Source organism: Adiantum capillus-veneris, chromosome 8 (assembly GCF_014529385.1).
Source record: "Adiantum capillus-veneris isolate H3 chromosome 8, ASM1452938v2, whole genome shotgun sequence".
Lineage (NCBI taxonomy): Eukaryota > Viridiplantae > Streptophyta > Polypodiopsida > Polypodiales > Pteridaceae > Adiantum > Adiantum capillus-veneris.
The window spans coordinates 10,397,195-10,402,130 of record NC_140938.1 but is presented as its reverse complement, the minus strand read 5'-3'; the positions used below and the strand labels follow the sequence as shown (position 1 = coordinate 10,402,130).

Below are 4,936 nucleotides of genomic sequence, written 5' to 3'. Positions count from 1 at the left end.
GTCTATGGGTGTTGGAGTCTAGGTGTGGTGGATATCTATGAATGGAGGAGAGCCTACCCTTTCATGGCCAGTTCATGGGTGTATAAAGAGCCACCCTCCAAGGATCATGTGTACAACCTCCCACGCATTAAAAGTAAGTCGAGGTTCCCTACGTCGGAGTCTCTGCCACTCGTGCTCTGTCATGCATGAGGCTAATTAATGCGCTTGCGTCTCTCTCGCTCACCCAAGCAGTCGACCGTGAGTGGAAGCTAGCCCTGGAAGGCCTCCATTGTATGCGGGACTGAGGAGCAAGGCTCTCTCTCTCTCTCTCTCTCTTTCTCTGCGCATGGCCATGTCCAGCCAGCTCGCAAGCCTCAAGGCTTTGGCTGCATCTTTCATGTCTGTTGCGGAGCTTATCAAGCATAAGCTATAATAAATGCCTCCATTGTATGCGGGACTGAGGAGCAGGGCTCTCTCTCTCTCTCTCTCTCTCTCTCTCTCTCTCTCTCTCTCTCTCTCTCTCTCTCTCTCTCTCTCTCTCTCTCTCTCTCTCTCTCTCTCTGTGTGTGTGTGTGTGTGTGTGTGTGTGTGTGTGTGTGTGCGCGCATGGCCATGTCCAGCCACCTCGCAAGCCTCAAGGCTTTGGCTGCGTCTTTCATGTTTGTTGAGGAGCTTATCAAGCATAAGCTATAATAAATGTTAACAACAGAGAGATGGCCACTTCGCTGGACAATGCAGTGATGTCAAGGCTTTGGAGTGCCCGGGATAGTCATGGTGATACAGACATTCCTCAAGCTCGAGGATGATGTTTACAAGGCAGGGAGCTCGAGGATGATCTTTACAAGACAAGGCATTGACAAAGGTCATGGATGAGCTTCCGAGTGGCATTGACAAAGCCGTTGCCCCTGCTTTTGCTCTGTTGAAAGTCTTCGATGCCATGCATGACCTGGAGCACTCTCTCTTAGGTGATTCCCAGCATGATTCCATCGGCTACAGTAGTCTCATCTCCCACCTCGAGGAGTCACAGAAAGCAACACTGCTGCCCTTGCTATGCATGCATTCTCAACTACAGTCCCTCTGCAGCCCCATCCTGGATTGAGCAGATAGTGCCCATGTGAGCATACACGCCTTGCTAGCCCTACAGTCCATAGAGCCCAATTGGCCAAGTAGGCTAAGCTGCCTACATTTCTTGTCACCCTGCAAATCCTTAGGAGTAGAAACCAGATTGAAGCTGCATGACAAATTGCAGGTAGAGATTCAAGCAGCCATTGAACAATTGGTGCCCCTTTCAGTCTTCGCCCATGAGGTAGCTGCCTACGCTTTCATTTTATGTGTTTTTTTCCCTTGTCTTCAAGTCATGCCTATGTCCAAGCCTCCTTGGTATGCTAATGTGTTGATATGTGAATTTTGCAGCTATGTCGTCTTGTCTCAGCTGCACCAAGAAGGTTTCTACATTGGCATCAGGGTTTGTGCACCTGTGCATAAATTGATCGGGTGAGGCTTGTCCTCACTCAGCAATGGTATTTTAGGAAGTCCTAAGTTTGACTTTATTGTGTGGTGGTGTCTTACTATTTGTGAATAAGCGACCATGTTTTATAATCAGTCTCAGCACTTGAAATAAAGAATTTTCTTTACCTATGGAATGTAAAAGGCTTTCTAAAATGCAAAGTAAAACAAAATGAATTTGATGACAAGGTGGTAATATATGTAACATCCAAAATACCGTGTTGCATTGACACTTGAGACATACAGAAAGTGGATAAGCTCACCAAAATATGGCTTGACCATTGCACAATATGTGTGCTTTGGGTAAGGACATAATTCAAAATCCTTGATACATAGAGCATATGTAAACTGGGATCGCCGCACGGGATGTATATTGAAGAAAAATAAGACCGGTAAATACATTGGGATACCAACATGAAAGATATGTAGTAGAAGTAGATATATTGGGGTGTTACAAGAATATCAAACTGAGTACTTGGGGATGTTACCAACCGGAAAGACAAAAATACTTATCAGATCAAAAAGGAAGTCAAGAATGTGTTAGTCGTTGCTGGCGCATTTTGTTGAGTCTTTGTCTTCGTGCAAATGCATGATAGTTTTGATCAACATGAAGTGGCCTTCGGTATAGATCTTCTGTAGGACCACCCTCCCACAATACAGACATCAACCGTGTCTCAAAAGCTTGTTGTTGGATCTCCCAATTCTTTCGGGATTTCCTTGCTTCCTGTGCTTCAAGCCTTTTTTTCTCTGCTACCTCCCTTTCTGTTATGGACTGAGCCCTCTTTTGTTCCTTTTCTACATGCTTTGTCTCCTTTGCCTTTGCAATTTCTTCCTTCTTTGTTGTTTTGGCTTTCATACTTTCCATATATTGGGAAGATGTTAGAATAAGACTATTGGTGTAGTCAACAAAGGCTTCTCGATGCACCTGTCTCAAACAAACCTTAGTCCTTGGTATTTGCAGAAGATCAATGATATGTGTGCTCTCATTCATCTGCCTTGACTGGGTGAGATCCAATGGATGTTCGTTTTCCATTCCAAAATTGTGGGTCCTAGTTTGATCCCTTACTGGAGTGTTTATCTCATTGCTTGTGTGAGGGTTTTCGGCCAATGCGCTTGAGAGATCTGTATTAATTGTGTACACTTCCTCAACTGTACATAGGTCTTCATGTGAAGCATCCTGAAACGTAGATAAATTGTCTGCTTCCATTAATTGTGTGAACAATATTGCTTGATCCACCTCTCCTTGTGTTTGTGATATATCCACACCAAGCTGAGTTGCCAAATTTTTTAAAGCAAAAATTGCATCATCTTTCATGTTTGAATGCAATGGGGTGTTGGGTACCTGAGATGGATTTTCATCATTGTAGGACTGACCTTCTCTGGTTGCTTCTGATGTAGAATCTTCCACCAGTGTGATATGACTGCTTGGCATTCCCTCGAAACGAACAACTGCTGAGTCCAATGGCCATATGCCAGTTGTGGCCTTGATATTAGATTGCATGAAAGAGTATTTGATTGCCTTTGCCACAATAGATGCAATTTCTATTTTTGAAGCTTGCCTTGATGAATATTTTTGTTGCCAAATGTCTCTTTCCCGCCGAAATTGCACCTTTAGTGACTTGAACACACTTACATCTAAGGGCTGAAGTTTATGTGATGTATGTGCCGGTAGAGTAATTATGTCAATTCCCTTTTCATTAGCCTTTTTTACTACATCTAGGGAGACATGGCTTCCATGCCCATCTAGGATGAGAAGATGCCTACTAGACTTACCCACAGTTTCGGTAATGAATTTGTCAAAATGGAGCAACCACGCTGCAAAAAGCTCCCGAGTCATCCAAGCCTTCTTCTGCATCGCCATTGCTGCTCCAGGTTCGCAATGCTGAATATAGTTGCCCATGATACGACTGCCTTTAAATATTTAATAGGAGGGAATTGCGTTTCCTAGAGCATTCACACAACACAGTACCGTCATCCACTCGCGTGAATCACAAGTAACCCCATAGACTGCCTTTGCCCCTTTCTTTGCAAGAACCTTCATACCCTTGTCCCTGGAGCCTTGAAATCCAGTTTCATCTGCATTCCATATGTTGGTAGAGGGGTATTTGTGTTCTGTATAAAGCTTCTTGAGGTTGTCACGAAGTGATTTGACAATATATTTTTGGGCGAAATTTGCTTGCTCTTGATTGGTCTAGTCCTTCGGACACTCTAAACACAAGGTTAGGATGTCTTCTCCGAAACCCTTCCCACCAACTCTTTCCTGGGATTCCATTAGAGAACATTGTATGCCTGGTTTGAAATATTTCGGCGACTTTTAGCTTAACATCTAGTACAGACACACCATGGCCTGATTCACACTTCAAGAAAATCCATTGTAAAAGCGCCTCTTCTTCTTGAGAACTTAGCTGAGTAGATGGGCCTTTCTTCTTCTTTTGAGTCCTGCGTTCCTCCCAGTTTGTTATAGCAGATCGGCTGATTCCAAACTGTAAAGAGCATTTCCTTAGGCAAAGACCCTCATCTCGTGCTTGTAATGCTTTTTCCATGTCCTTCTCTGTCCATCTCAAAATTGTGCGCTTATTTCGCTTTTCTACTGGCTTGATTGGTTGTCCTTCATCTTCTTGCGCCAAGGGACAACAGTTCTCTACAAATTCTGCATGTGTTTGGAAGTTTGATGATGCTCTTGTTGGTGGAAAATTCGCCTTCGCTTGTTTTATCAATGGTGGTCTTTTGCTCGCTGTACGATTTTGCATGTTTGCTATTTTGGGTGCTGAAGTTAGTGCTATACCATGGCTTCTTTGAGGATTTTTTGGTGGGGTTGGAATGGCAGTGGCGTATCTCCTTGACATTTGACCCTTGTCCTTCGTTGGTGATTGAATGTGAACATTACTTCTAGCAGGAGTAAAACGCGCTCTCTTCTTGCACTTTGCTGGTGATGTGGTCTTTGAAATTGGATGGAAATGGTATGTATGTGGATAGCCACGTGTGGATGATGTTGGTGTCTGGTTTGCTTGCTTCCTCTTGCCCATTTCAGCGGCCTAATCTGAGAAATTTACCAGAAGGACATAAGCAAAAGATGAAAAATTAATGAAAGCAATACAACCAAAAAATAGATGTGAACATGTTAAGATTACCTCTTGTGTAAACCAAACTGTTCTAGTCTGATATGTTTTCCAGCATTTTGGAATACTCTTTTACTGAAAATTTCCTTTTGGGAGCTTGTCTTCGAGGATCCTCAGGGAGGTTTTTAGTTGGTGTTTGGCTTGTGGTTGAAATGGGAAGTTTGGGTGAAATGAATGGGGCTTTCTTGCGAGGGTGCTTGCACATAAAGATAGGTAACACATGAACTTTCCCACAACAGCACACTCTTCCGCCACTCTTATGCAAGAGAAGGGATGTGCACAAAAAGGCCTCTAGTTGTGGATGTCTCTCTATTAGACAAGCTTTGCATTCA

General features: G+C 43.6%; 1 pseudogene; it reads right to left on the bottom strand.

Moving 5' to 3' along the window:
- Nucleotides 1-2,014: 2,014 nt before the first annotated feature.
- Nucleotides 2,015-4,055, bottom strand: LOC147451660 (uncharacterized; annotated as a pseudogene).
- Nucleotides 4,056-4,936: the final 881 nt, after the last annotated feature.